The following is a 15,936-nucleotide window of genomic DNA, read 5'->3' on the forward strand; positions in this document are numbered from 1 at the left end:
GACAAAGCCACGCGGGTTCCGGGGCCGAGACCTCCAAGCCTACTCGAATTGGAGCCGAGCACCTTCCACCCAGATCCTCCAAATTCCAGTAGGCGGGGGTCACACCCACCACCTGGGCCCCTGGCGCCGTGTAATCCCATCAGCGGCCAAGACTCAGAGACTATTAAATCCAGATCCCGGAACCGCGCGGCCGCATTTGCGGCCGCGCGACATCTTAACAGAAATTTTTTTTATGACATCTTATTATCTCATTCCTACTCTGGACAAACTTGAAGGCTATCGCATATAGCCTGCCCACAGGGCAGAGTCTGGCAAACTCCCCGTGGCGTACCAAATATGCCAAATACCAGTAACAATGATGGATCTCATTCTCCTAAATAGCCTTGAATATAATCTCAGGGCTAGGATGAAAGAGACTTTACTGGGGCCTGCTCGAGGCAATCGACGAATAACAGGAAGACCGTTAACAGTATGCTTTGTAACTTAGGATTTGATTGGCTTTGAATATTATTCACTCCCGGGCATCTGCTTTCTCGACTTAAACCTCAGTTGCCCTTATTTCCTAACACCCCAAAAGCAGGGTCCCGACGAGGGACTGAATGGACCCAGGGCAAGCAGTGAGCTACCCTGCAGCGAAATGGGCCAGGCCAAAGTGCCACGATTCTTAACTATAAGTTAAGAGTTTGATCATAGACAAATGCTGTCATGATCCAAAGGTACCGACAAGACTAGGATCCTGCTAGGGATGGGAAAAACTATCTGGCCTGAGCACCGTAGTCTGAGATCGAGATGGCCCTCGGAGAGCAATTCTATAAGTTTAAGATATTTCTTACTGTATCCATACAAAATGATTTATATTATATTCTTATATGCTTGATGGACAAGGAGAGGAGAGGCATGCCCATGGGATTATGCTCTAGGGTGGGTCCTCCTGCTGAGGAAGGATCTGTTCTAGGAGTGGTCTTCCCTGAGGCTAAGATTTCTACCCCTATTGATTGTGACCACACCTATGTGTAATTGTTTCCCCAATTCCTCATGGAGAGAGGATTTAAGCAGACTGTAGGAGTGGGCTGGAGGTTCAGAGAAGATCAGAAGGAAGAGGAGGATGAAGGGGGATGGAGAAGGAGAATGAAGTAGCTGGGGGAGGAAGAATGGGGAGCAGAGATACAGAAGGAGAAGAGGGGCAGAGACAGAGAGCAGAGACAGGGGGCAGAGACGAGGAGAGACAGAGAGAGACAGGAGCAGAGACAGATGAGGAGAGAATCAGAATAAACTACGACTAATACATACCAGCCTGGCCCTCGTTCCTTCCTCCGCCTGACCATCGCCATCGACCTCTCCGGGGTGGGAGAACAGTGAGACTACCAAACGCGGGCGGCGGGAGAGATAGAGCCACTGCCGCTGTGTGTGTGCTGTGCCCCCTTTGTGTGAGTTTACACAGAGAACTCCCAGAACGACCACCAACTGGGAGCTCTTTGGCACTATTGCTGCAACATGGGAAGATGCCATTGTTGACAAAATTGACGAGGAATACGATCGACTGGTACAGCACCTCCATGCTTGTGCGAGGGATGCCAAGAGAGAGATAGCCACACACACACACACAAAACCTGTCTTCTAAAACTCTTGAGCTTATTTGCCAACGTGGTTTGGCACATGGCTCAGGCAACCGCAAGTGAACGTCTGTGCTCACAAAGTAGTGCAGAGGTGCGATAAAGGAAGATCTCAAAGAGAGTAGAGCAGAAGTGCTGGTGGATGTGGCAGAAGCTGGGAAAAGCATTCATAACGCCCACCTGTCCTTCGCCAACTACAAGACCAAGATGACTGCCCTCCGACGTTCTGATGGATCTATCACATCTCCCAGAAGGGCAATGAAGAAGATTATCCATGACTTCTACTCAGATCTCTTCAATAGCCATGTCCACCTGTCAACATACCAAATTCTGCAGGATGGATTTGTCGATCCCAATGTTCTCCCTTCCGAAATCCGACACGCCATTTTGTCGGTAAAGAAACGAACGGCACCTGGCCCAGACAAGGTCAGACCTGAAGACCTAAAGAACCTGCCATCAGTAGTCATCAATACGCTGGCTTGGCTCTTCACACACTACCTGTCTGAATGCAAGTTTCCATCCCAATGGAAAGCCAGCAGGATTGTACTACTGTACAAGAAGGGAGACATCCACGACATTGGCAACTATTGCCCAATCTGTCTATTGTCTGTCATCTACAAGCTCTTCACTTGAGTCATCCTGAATAGGATTAGCAGAAAACTAGATGAAGGACAACAATGCAAGCAAGCCAGGTTCTGAAAAAGATTCAGCACCATCAACTATATCCACATGATAACCAAGCTCATTGAGGTTTCTCGGTAGTTCAAGATGCCGCTCTGTCTAACGTTCATTGATTTAAAGAAGGCCTTTAATTCTGTTGAGACTGAAGTGGTCATTGAAGCTCTAGTCAATGAGGGTATTCAAACTCAATACACCAGGATCCTCCGTGAGTTGTATTATGGATTAACTACCAGGATCTGACCATTCTACAAAGAAGTGATCATCAATGTCAAGAGAGGGGTTCGGCAAGGTGATACCATTTCACCGAAACTCTTCAGTGCCACCCTCGAGAACATCATGTGACGACTGGAATGGGAAGGAATGGGAGTGAAGATAGATGGTCGGCAACTACACCACCTCCGCTTTGCTAATGACATTGTTCTAATGACACCAAACATTAGCCAAGTGGCACAAATGCTGGCCGACTTTGACCGTGAGTGTGGAAAGGTCGGACTACAGCTGAATCTCACGAAGACAATGTTTATGAGAAACAGCCTCGTTCCTGACACTCCATTCGCTCTCTATGAAACCACCATCTCCGAATGCAACATTATGTGTATATATGTCGAGAAGTCAACATAATGAATGACCTGGCATCTGAGTTGCGCAGGAGGAAGAGAGCTGCTTGGAACGCCTTCAAGAGCGTCGAAGAAATAGCTACGATGAGCCTCCAGCTCCCGGCACATCTCTTTGACTCCACTATTCTTCTTGCATTAACATACACCTCAGATGCCTGGGCACTACGCAAACAGGATGAGAACGCTATCCGGGTCTCCCAAAGAGGAATCAAAAGAGCTATGCTTGGAGTATCAGGTTTCCCTCAAATGAGAGAAAGAATCCGGAGTTCTGACATCCGTCGACCATCAAGAATCAGGGATGCTCTCTCATTTGCCAAGGTGTCAAAAATCAGATGGGCTGGACACGTAATGAGATTTGGAGATGACCACTGGACTAGAGCCATTACTGACTGGATTCCACGGGACGTCAAAAGACCACATACCCGCCCACCTACCAGATGGTCAGACTTCTTCATCAAGATCCTGAGTGATTGATTTGAGGCTCTTCATGTTCCTAGAAAGAACAGACGCCATTGGGCTACACTAGCACGCGACAGCGACAAATGGAGATGTTACTGATGCCCGCTAGAGCAAATCAATGATTAACGGGAAGTCAAGTGATCTATAATATTCTATACTTGAGGCTCAAACCTAATCTGTTGACCGGTCTTATCATCAGCAATATATTTTTTTAGTGCCAACTCCTGTCAGAAAATCCAGTGTCTAGTCACTCAGTGTAGCTAAGGCTGGGGAAAATGAATATATCACACATATATGGCTCTCTTTTAAGCCAGTTACCTGGTTTGAGCGGGGACAAGTTTAACTCATGTACTTAAGAGAGTTAAGTACTTGTAGACAAAAACGATGTATAGAATTTTACTGAATTCTACATAGATTCTAGACCCTTTTTTCTTCAAGAAAATACAGAGCCCTTTATTATTATTCAAGCCCTTGGCTTAACCTGATTTGATCTGGAGATTTAGCACCAGTACCAAGAAAATCCTATTTGATTTCCCTTTTTAATACTAGGTGGCCACTGTTTGGAGTCACCTTTATGATTTTTTAGTTCCTGCCTATGCACCAACCTCATATCTGGTGATTAGGAACCTGACAAGTTAGCAGACTGCTAAGTAATTATTATCCTTAAAAGCGTTGTTTGTAATGTCTTCATCAGGGGGAATATGGCTTTTTTATTTGAACTCCTTAGCTACAAAGTAAGATCACTCAATTAAAAAGGATTGAGGTTTGGTACTGAAACTTTAGATCAATGACAAAGAAATTAGGATCATTCTGTTGTTTTCAGTCTAGTACTGAAACCCAAAACTTTTTTTTGCCATTTCTTTCAAACTTTATTTTTTTAAAAGTGCTAATGGTTTATTTGATCATGAGTGTTCTTTGAGTCATTTTCTCCATTCTTTCTAGATTCAGTTTTTTTTCTAGCTTTTTATTCAAAACTTTTTTTTAATCCAAAATTGTTTAATTCAGGAAAATTTTCTCTGGTAAAGTACCTCAAATGCTTAAGCCTATGACCTTCAGATTAGAGAAAATTCCATTCTTTCCCTATTTAACCTAAGCAAAGAACTTGTACTTCTGCCTCATATATGAGAGTCTAAATAATTTTCTTCCAAGGAAAGACATTCAATTGCCTAATTATAACATTCTCACTTATTTCAAAGCTATTTGAGGTCATATTGTCAGGTAACAGATTTTTATGCCATTCACAACAGAAATGCTCAACACATAGGGAAGACATAAAATGAAATACATAATTTGTCTTGCTTGTCACCTATATGATTCAAGCTGCAAATAAACATAAGAAACTATTATAGCACTGTAGCACTGTTCTCCCGTGGTTCATCGATTTGCTCGAGTGGGCCCAGTAACATCTCCATTGTGACACTTGTTGCTACTGTGTTTGGCATATTGAATACGTCTCGGGTAGCTTGCCAGGCTTTGCCGTGTGGGTGAGATACTCTCGGTAGCTTGCAGGGCTTTCCGAGAGTGGCGGAGGAATCAAACCTGGACCTACCGGGTTGGCCGCGTGCAAGGCAAACACCCTACCCGCTGTGCTACTAGGATTTTTGAAAAATAGTTTTTTTTTCTGTTTAACATTGTATATGCTAAGGTAACACTGATGAGACCTTAAAAACTATTTTATTTTTCAATGTTCATTTAGGTACCATGATGTATTGTACTGTTAAGAGTTTTAGCTATACAACTTGCATGCATCATCAGAAAGTCATCTTTATTCCACCAATGTTTCAAATCCCCCAAACTCTAATTCTCCACAATCTCTTGACAAATTCAGCTCTATATATTGACTCAATGTCTGCTAACATCGGCCAACTTTTATACCCTTATTATGCTTATCTATATTTCATATATGATAGAAACCCTTATGTCCTACTCCCTCTGCCTGTTTGGCTCAGCACAATGCCCACCAATTCCATCCATGTATTGATGAATTGCACGACTTTATCTTTTTTACGTCTTGCAATATTCACTGTGAATGCGTACAACAGTTTCTTTTTCCACTCATATTTTTGAACACTTGGGTTGTTTCCTAATCTTGGCTACAGTGAGTAGCACTTTATGAACACAGGAGAGGAAACATTTTCAAAACAGCATTTGGAGGCTTGGAGGTTAGATGCTCCATACTATTTTCCATAGAGGCTTAAGTATATGGCATTCCCACCACCAACATTGGACATGGATTACTTTTCAACCACATCTCAACCAACACTGGTTGTTCCTACTTGTTGATATGTGTCAATCTCACTTATGAGGAATAACTCATTGCTTTAAGTTCATTTCCCTGATAAGTGATAATAGCACCTTTTCCATATACTTATTAGACATCTGTTGATCTTCTCAGAAGAATTGTTTTCATTTCTTCTCCACATTTTCTGATGGGATTGCTTAGTATTCATTTTTGTAGTTTTGCAAGTTATTTATAAACATTGGATAGTAATGTTTTGTCAGATATGTTGTGAAAAAATATTTTCTCTCAGTCCATAATATGTTGTTTTATTCCAGTTATCATTTATTTACAAGTACAGAAGCTTCTTAATTGTATGTGCTTTGTTTGTTTTGCTTGTTTGTTTGTTTCTCTTCGCTTGGCCAAAGACACTTAATCATTGAAGATATCTCTTGAGTCAATGTCAGTGAAAGTTCTGCTTGCATTTCTCTCTATGTATGCTACTTATGTATTATATTTAATATTGACATTTTAAATTACATTACATTCATTTTATGTATGGTGCGAGATGGGAATTAAAGTTTCTTCTTTTCTCGCATGTCGCTACTTAGTCTTCACAGCACCATTTGATGAAGAGGTTTTCCACACTATTTCACATACCTTGCCCTTTTTTCAAAGATTAGCTCTCAATATACCTGAGAGTATGTTTCTAGCCAACAATTCTATTTAAATTATTTGAAAGCATGCTTTTATTATAATGACATAATCTAATTTTATAGTATAATTTATGTTTTGAAAAACAAAAGTATCCCATATTCTTTCCCCAGGATTTCTTTGGCTATTTTATTAATTTTAAAACTCCATATAAATTTTAATATGATGAGGGGTGTCTTGGGAATTTTTATGGAGCCTGCATTAAATCCATATAGTGTGTTTGATAAGTCGGTTATTTTACAATGTTAGTTTTTGCAGTCTATGAATTTATATCCATCATATCTTCTATTTTTTCATTTATTGATGGCTTATATTTTAATTTGTATATCTTCCACATTTTTATTTGGCTTCGGGCCACACCTAGTGGTGCTTAGGGCATACTTCTGGGTCTGTACACAGAATCAGTCCCGGAAATGCTTGTGGTACTATACACTGTACTGGGGATTAACCAGGGTTGGTCACAAGCAAGGCAAGTACCTCACCACCAGTATTATCTTTTCAGCCTCTTACCTCCTTTTGTAAGTGACTCTCAGATACCAAATTTTTTACTACAACAGAGAAACATCTTGAAAGAAATATAAGAGAAGCAACTGTGAACTGGGATGAGAATTTAAAAAAGAGGAGCCTCTTGGAATTAATCCACATTTTTTTCATTCAATTTGACCTTCTGGCATTCTCTATTTCAAGGCTTTCATTTTCTTTTTGTTTTGCATATTGTGTTCTAACGTCTAGTTTTGGATTGAACATTTTATTGCTAGGTAATGTTCTTTATGTCTTGTTAAACTTTTTTGCTATGAAATACACTTTATATTTTATATTGCTATTCCTGTTTTTTTATCTTCTTAAACTTAATTTATTTTTTAAAATTTTTTTGAGCCACTGTGAGATACAAAGCTGATCATGGTTGGGTTTCAGACGGTGTTTCAACACCCATCCTTCCACCAGTGTATATTTTCCACCACAAATGTCCCCAGCTTCCCTACCACCAACCTCCACGAAACCTGTCTATACTGTCTCTATGGCAGGCACATTCCTTCTTTCTCTCTGTCTGTATCACTTTCTCTCCCCTTTGGGGCATAATGGTTTTGCAATACATGTACTGAAGGTTATTATTTTTTTCTTTACCTGTATTAAGTATGCAGTTCTTATCCAAAAAGTAATCATTAGCAACTGTGCAATAGTGAGAGATGGGTATTTGATCATTGTATAACCAAAACCCAAACATGAAAGCTTTGTAACTGTATTTTACGGTGATTCAATAAAAATAATTACTTAAATTAAAAATACAATCTGTGTCATATGGTCCCTTCTCTATTGCAGCTGCCTTCTCTCCCAGCACTTGAGGAAGGCTTACAAACTTGGACCAATTCTCTTGGCCCTTGTTTCTACTGTCATTCGGTATTTGTCTCCTGACCTTCTCTCTTCTTCAATCAGCATGATATCCTCTTTGTTCATTTTAATCTCACAAAATAGTCCCATCATTCTGTGTAATCTTTCTCCTTCTGACCTTCTCTCTCCTTCAATCAGCATGATATCCTCTATGTACATCCATTTATAAGCAAAGTTCATAATTTCATTTTTCCCTAACAACTGCATATTATTTCAATTAGATGATCATAATTTCTTGAAGCAGTCATCTGTTCTCAGGCAGTGGGGCTGTTTGACTATTGGGAATAGTGCTTCAATAAACATTGAAGTGCTAAGATCATGTCTACTGTATGTTTTGGGTATATTCCCTGAAGTTCTATTGCTGGGTCATATGGATCATATGACCCATTGATCTGTAGGTCTGTCAATTTCTAGCATTATTTAGGAATGCCCATATTTTTTTCCAAAAAGGCTGGAGCAGATTGCATTGCCACCAATGAGAGATCCTTTCTCCCCTCATTTGTACTGGTGGTTCTTGCGCATTTTGATGTTTACCAGTCTCTGTGATATGAGATGATACCTCATTGTTGTTTTAATTTGCATCTTCCTGATGAATAGCGATATAGAGTATTTTTCATGTGTCCTTTGATCATTTATATTTATTATTTGAGAAAGTTTCTGTTTATTTCTTCTCCCCATTTTTTGATGGGGTTGGAGTTTTTTATTGTAAGCTCTACAAATGCCTTATATGTCTTATATATTAACTTCTTACAGATGGGTATTGAATAAATATTTTTCCTAGTCTGTGTGATGTCTTTGTATATTGCTCACTGCTTCTTTTGAGGTTCAGAAGCTTCTGATTTTAATGTAGTCCCATTTGTCTTGTCTACCACTTCTTGGTTAGTGATGTTCTGTCTTTGAAGATGCTTTTAGCTTCATTGTCATGGAGTGTTGTGCCCACATTTTCTGCAGTGTTTTAAGGATTCATTTCTGATATCAAGGTATTTAATGCATTTTGATCTGACTTTTGTGCTTGGTGTTAAAAAGAGATGTGAGTTTCCTTTTTGTATGTAGATGCCCAGTTTTCCCAGCACTGTCTGTTCAAGATACTTGTTCCACTTCATATTTCTTGCTCATTTTTCAAAGATTAGATGATCATATATTTGAGGACCGGGGTCAGGATATTCATCTCTGTTCCATTGATCTGTGGGTCTGTCTTATTCCAGTACCCTGCTGTTTTCTTTAATACTGCTTTGTAGTAAAGTTTGAGGTTGAGGAAGGTGATGCCTCCCATACTCCTTTTCCCAAGTATTGCTTTAGTTATTCATAGAAGTTTGTTCTTCCGTATGAATTTCAGGAGTGTTTGATCTATTTCTTTGAAAAATGTTGTGAGTATCCTTATAGAAACTACATTGAATTTGTATAATGCTTTAAGGAGTTTTGCCGTTTGGGTAATGTTAATCCTCCTAGTTCATGAGCAGGGAATTTGTTTCTGTTTTCTCTTGTCCTCTTTTATTTCTTAGAGCACTGTTTTATAGTTTTCTTTGTATAGGTCCTTCACCATTTTAGTTAAACTGATTGCAAGGTGCTTGATATTCTGAGATATGACTATGAGTGATATTGTTTATTTTTCTTTTCTTTCTCTCTCTCTGTCTGTCTCTCTCTCTCTCTCTTTTTGCTCTTTGTGTCATACCCAGCGATGCGTATGGGTTACTCCTGGCTCTGCCATAAGGAATTAGTCCTGGCAGTGCTTGCACGGCCATATGGGATGCCGGGGATTGAACCCAGGTCTGACATATGCCCTACTTACTGTACTATCGCTCAGGTCCAATATTATTTTTTTAGGCATCTCTTCTCATTCATTATTTGCAAATAAGTAAACCATTGACTTCTGGACATTGATTTTGTAATCTGCTACTCTTTTATGCAAATCTGTAGTTTCTAGGAGCTATTTCGGGGAGTATTAAGGATTTTCTAAGTATAGTATAGTGACATCTGAAAATAGTGAGAGCAAGACTTCTTCCTTTTCTATCTGAATGCCGTTGATATCCTTATCTGGCCTATTTCCTATGGCGAGTACTTCCAGTACTATATTGAAAAGAACTGATGATAGTGTGCGACATTGTCTTGTGCCTGATCTTAGAGGGAATATTGATGATAAACCGTGAGTGAAACTCACAAAGAAACAGAGAGAAACCTAGTAAACTGTAGCAGAAATGCAAAGGGGGACATCACAACAGAAACTGGATCCACAGGATCATCAGAGATTACTTTGAAAATCTTCACAGTACAAAACAAGAGTGTCTTGAAAAAATGAATAAATTCCTGGATTGGATAATTCCTTCGGTAACCTCCCAAGACTCAACAAAGAAGATCTGGAATACCTGAACAGACCTATAGCCATGGAGGAAATTGAAATGGTAAACAATATTCTTCCCTAAAGAAAAGCCCAATCCCAGATGGATTCACTAGTGAATTCTTCCAAATCTTTAAAGAAGACATACGTACTCGTTATTTTTTTAAGCTTTCTCCAGGAAACTGAAGAAACAGAAACACTCCCAAACATTTTCTATCAGGCAAAACACTAAAAGTATACAGAGACATCACAAAAAAGAGAATTACAGGTAGATATCCTTGATGAACACATACAAAGATCCTCAACAAAATGCTAACAGATAGAATTGAATGACTCATCAAAAAAAATCATACACCATGACCAAGTACGATTCATCCTGCGGATGCAAGGATGGTTGAATATTTGCATTTCAATTCATATAATAAGCCATATCAATAAAACTAAGCCAAAACCATATGATCACATCAATGGATACAGAAGATCAATTGACAAGATCCAGCACGCGTTAATGGTAAAAACTCTCAACAAAACAGGAGTTAAAGTAATTTCCCTCAAGTTAGTAAAAGTCAACTTCCACAAGCCCACAGCAAGGATTATCCTCAGTGGGGAATTTTTTTCCTTTTATCTATCTTTTCCATTCTTTTACTTTTAACTTCGTGATGCTGTTTTATTTAAGGTAAGCTTCTTTTGGGGCTGGAGAGATAGCACAGTGGGTAGGTCGTTTGCCTTGCACGCGGCCAACCCGTGTTTGATTCCCAGCATCCCATATGGTCCCCTGAGCACTGCCAGGAGTAAGTCCTGAATTCAGAGCCAGAAGAAACCCCTGTGAATCGCCAGGTGTGACCCAAAAAGCAAAAAAAAGTAAGCTTCTTTTACAAAAGATTTCATTGGATTAGTGAGAGTTTTCCTACTCTGTTCTTTTCTTAAAATTTATTTAAGCCATTTATGTTTATTGGTTTGTTGTTTTTTTCTGTATGATTTCTCTGTTTACTAATCCTGCTTTCTTTTCTTTATATTCTTATTGGTTCTTTGAACATTTCAAAGGTTTTCAATCTTAATTTATTTGTACTGTTCTCTGGTATTATCTCTTTGTATAATTTTCTTAGTTGTTGCTGTCAGTATTTCAATCCACTTCCATAGTTTGTTATAGTTTACTAGTATGGGCATTTTATTATTTTGCTATAAATACATAAACTTGATTAATTGATCACTTGAGATCCCATTGCTCATCAATTTGATCGAGCAGGTGCCAGTAACGTCTCTATTCATCCTTGTCACATGTTAATGTAGCCCAATGGCACCTGCTCATTCTAGGAACACGAAGAGCCTCAGACCATTAGTTCAGGGTCTTGACAAAGAAGTCTGACCATCTCATAGGTGGGTGGCAACGTGATCTTTTGATGTCCCGTGGAATCCAGTCGGTAATGGCTCTAGTCCAGTGGTCGTCTCCAAATCTCATTACGTGTCCAGCCCATCTTATTTTCGACGCCATGGCAAACGAGATAGCGTCCCTGATTCTTGACCATCGACAAAGGAAAGAACTCCAGATTCTTTCTCTCATTTGAGTGAAGCGTGATACTCCAAGCATAGCTCTTTTGATTCCTCTTTGAGAGACCCGTATAGCATTCTCATCCTGCTTTCTTAGGGCCCAGGTCTCTGAGGCATATGTTAATGCAGGAAGAACACTGGAATAAAAGAGATGTGCCTTGAGCCGGAGGTTCTTTGTCCTTTTAGCTATTTCTTCAAAGTTCTTGAAGGCGTTCCAAGCAGCTCTCATTCTCCTGCACAACTCAGGTGCCAGCGCATTCGTCATGTTGACTTCTCGACCTAAATACACATAATTTACATTCGGAAATGTTCATCCCGTTGAGAGTGAATGGAACGTCAGGAATGAGACCATTTATCATAAACATTGTATTCGTTAGATTCAGCTGTAGTCCGACCTTTCCACACTCAAGGTCAGTCAGCCAGCATTTGTACTGCTTGGCTGATGTTTGGTTATAAGAACAATGTCATCAGTGAAGCTGAGGTGGTGTAGTTGCCAACCATCTATCTTCACTCCCATTCCTTCCCATTCCAGTCGTCACATGATGTTCTCGGGGGTGGCACTGAAGAGTTTCAGTGAAATGGTATCACCCGGGCAAAAACCTCTTTTGACGTCAACGATCACCTCCCTGTAGAATGGTAAGATCCTGGTAGTGATTCCGCAATACAGCTCAGGGAGAATCCTGATGTATTGACTCTGAACGTGTTGTTTGGCTAGAGCCTTGATGACTTCTTCTGTCTCAACAGAATCAAAGGCCTTCTATAAATCAATGAACGTTAGACAGAGTGGCATCTTGAACTCCTGAGAAACCTCAATGAGCTTGGTTATCATGTGGATATGGTCCATTGTGCTAAATCCTTTTTGAAAACCGGCTGCCTTGCATGATTGTACTTCATCTAGTGTTCTGCCAATCCTATTCAAGATGACTCGAGTGAACAGCTTGTAGACAACGGACAACAGTCAGATCGGGCAATAGTTGCCAATGTCGTGGATGTCTCCCTTCTTGTACAGTAGTACAGTCCTACTGGTTTTCCATAGGGATGAAATTTTGCATTCAACAGGTAGCATGTGAAGAGCCAGGCCAGTGTATTGATGAGTACTGATGGCAAGTTCTTCAGGTGTTCAGGTCTGACCTTGTCTGGGCCGGGTGCTGTTTGCTTCTTTACCAATGAAATGGCATGTCGGATTTCAGAAGGGAGAACTTTGGGAATAACATATCCATCCTGTGGAATTTGGCACATGGGCAATCAATGAGATCCGAGTAGAAGTCATGGATAATCTTCTCCATTGCTCTTCTGCAAGATGTGATAGATCCTTCAGGATGTCGGAAGGCAGTCATCTTGGTCTTGTAGTTGGCGATGGACAGGCGGGCGTTGCAAATGCTTTTCCCAGCTTCTGCCCCTTCTGCCAGCACTGCTGCTCTTCTCTCTTTGAGGTTTTCCTTTATCGCTTCTCTGCACTGCTTTGCGAGCTCGAATGTTCGCTTGTGGTTCCCTGAGGCTTGCGCCATGCCACGTTGGCGAATGAGCTCAAGAGTTTTCGAAGACAGTCGTCTTTTTTGTGGATATCTTTCTCTCAGTGTTCCTTGCACAATCATGGATGTGCTGAACCAGTCGATTGTATTCCTTGTCAATGTTGTCAATGATGGCATCTTCCCATGTTTCTGCAGTAGTGCCAAAGAGCTCCCAGCTGGTGGTCATTCTGGGAGTTCTCTTCTTAAACTTTGCATTCCTTCTCCCAACTCTGTGAAGTAGAATTTTGCGTGAAGGAGACGCTGGTCTGATCCCGTTTGGAATTTTGGGATAACAGCAACATCAGTCAGGCAAAACTGTCGATTGAATATGATGTGGTCAATTTCGTTGTGGAACCATCCACCGAAGACTCCCATGTCCAACGTTTAGATTCGGCCTTCTGGAATTGAGAGTTACCATGATGGTCTTGGTCGACATGATGAACTTGAACAGTCTCTCACCCTGTTTGTTCCATTCTAGGCCATGGGTTCCAATGTGGAGTTCTTCGGCTGATCTTCTCAGTCCTATCTTAGCATTAAAATCACCAACAATGATCTTGTAGAAGGTGTGGTCCTCTTTATAGAACTTCTCCAGCTCCATGTAGAACTTCTCAATTTCTCCTTCATCATAATTGGATGTTGGTGCATAGACAACGAAGATAGAAACTGCCAGCAGTGAACCACATCTATTTAAGTGTAATCGTCGAATTTGGGTTGTTAGGCATTCGAATGAATCAATGTTTTTGTCCAAGTTCATGTTGACAAGGACACCGACACGACCAGCACCTTTTTGTCACATGTTCCAAGGAAGAGTTCTTCCCTGGTGTCGAAAACAGCATGTTGTGATTGGTGCCTTCTCATCTCGGTCAGACCAATGATGTCATACTTGACATACTTGTCATATTTTCGTGCTTGTACCATCAGGTCCTCAGTGGATGCATCCTATGTCAGCATATGTTCACTGAAAGTACAGACAGCCATTTTTGTCCTTCTTCTTTTTGGCAGCCTAGGTCGGCCCTGAGATTAGATGAGCCTCTCCTTCCTCATCCTTTTTAACGCTGCCATATTGGTGGCTCTTTCAGGGTCAGGAGAATTGGACCAATTGTACTTACTGGTTTTAGTATATCGAATACAACATGGATAGCTTGCCATGCTCTGCCATTTGGGCGGAACACTCTAGGTAGCTTGAAAGGCTCTCTGAGAGGGATAGAGGCTTTTAGCGTGGCCTCTAATCACCCTTACAGGTGTTCCCTTTCTTCAAACCACATTTCAATGCATTCAATGGTGTAGTAATCTTGTATTAAGTGTTTTATGATGTATTGGGCGGCCGCATAGTGGCCACGCAGTCCTGAAAGCATTCTGGAGGGAATCCGCGGCTGGGTAGTGGAGGTAATGGAGGCAATGGAGGTCACCCAGGCTGCTGAGAGCAGGCAGAGGATCTCTGCTCCGGCATCTGTTGAGCCTGGAGTCCGAGGTCACAGAGTTCTGCTTTCCTGGCTCTCTGGGGCTTCACTCATGCGTGAGTCCCGGCTTGAGTGTCCAGAAAGCATCCTGGAGGGCATCCGCGGCTGGGTAGTGGAGGTAATGGAGGTAATGGAGGTGTCAATATCGCTTCTCGGCCTTTTGGCTAAGATCAAGTGTAGTGTAATTCATAAGCATTGCATTATTATGTTTCTTTATCCTCTAGACTTAAAAATAACTTGCTAAGAATTTATTCTACATTTGAGAATGATATCAGACTTTTTAGTGTGGTTCATTTATAAAATATTATAAGAAATTCATGATAAGTAAGTTAGTCTGTTATGTTCAAGTTTAATTGTACCCAATCTGATATTCTTTCCTTTCTATGCTTCCAAGATTTCTTCTGTTAGGATTTATTTTCTAAATAAAGAAAACTTTTAGGCATTCTTTTGGTAGGTCTGCTTATAATAAATTCTCTAAAGTTTCCTTTATTTGATAACACCTTATTTACCTACTTTATGAAATAGAGTTTAATTATATCCAGATTTACAGATTGGTAATTATTTTCTTTACTTTCTTAAAAATGCATCACTTTCCATTGTCCTTCATTTATTGGACTCAAATTACACAGTGTTTTTTTAAAAATATTTTCTCAATGTTCTCTAGAGATTATTAATATTTTAGCCTTTTATTGTTATTGATAGTGTTTGAATTATATTATTTCCTCAAATTTTCTAGTTCTCTAATTTGTCACTTGCCATTTACTATTGGAATTGATCAGTAGAATATTTGTTTGTTTTCTCTTCTACTATAATCCTATATTTTTCAAATAGTGAGATTGGAAATTAGTGTATTTTGTAGTGACTTATTTTTTCCTTCACTACGAAATTCTATTTTTCCTTTATTCAAAAAAATGTTAAGTGATAATCTTTGGCTTGTTTAAAAACTTTTTAGGTTATTCCAACACCTTTGTCATCTCAATGTTTGTATAATTTAATTATTTTCTTATTCAAATTGTGATTTTCTTAGTTTTTACTTTGGTTTTTATTGTTTGATAATATTGTCACCTATATTTGAATATTTTTAATTTAATTTTATCTTGTTATTAAAAATATGGCAACCTCTATATTGTTGTACAGGAAAAAGGGTAGATATCTATGCTCAACTTCTCATTGAATCCTCCTGATACCACCTCTGGAAAATTGATATACTGACACATATTACTTCATGTCAGATAGATGAAATAGACATCTCGATCTTATCTTTAATACCCCCTCACTAAACATAGAGCGTCAAATTTTTGCCTGTGAGGTACGAGATCAGATACTCGCTTGTTCTACTGCCTTAACGATAATTCAAATTGTTTAATGCTGCAAAGTAAACGTAACAGGTG

General features: G+C 39.9%; 2 pseudogenes; both read left to right on the forward strand.

The window, feature by feature from the left end:
- Nucleotides 1-15,936, forward strand: part of LOC130038116 (DNA-directed RNA polymerase II subunit RPB9-like) — a 152,661-nt pseudogene that overhangs the window by 103,592 nt on the left and 33,133 nt on the right.
- LOC130038239 (uncharacterized) lies at nt 14,690-14,825 on the forward strand (annotated as a pseudogene).

The sequence above is a fragment of the Sorex fumeus genome, unplaced genomic scaffold (genome assembly GCF_029834395.1).
Source record: "Sorex fumeus unplaced genomic scaffold, SorFum_2.1 ptg000073l, whole genome shotgun sequence".
Classification (NCBI taxonomy): domain Eukaryota; kingdom Metazoa; phylum Chordata; class Mammalia; order Eulipotyphla; family Soricidae; genus Sorex; species Sorex fumeus.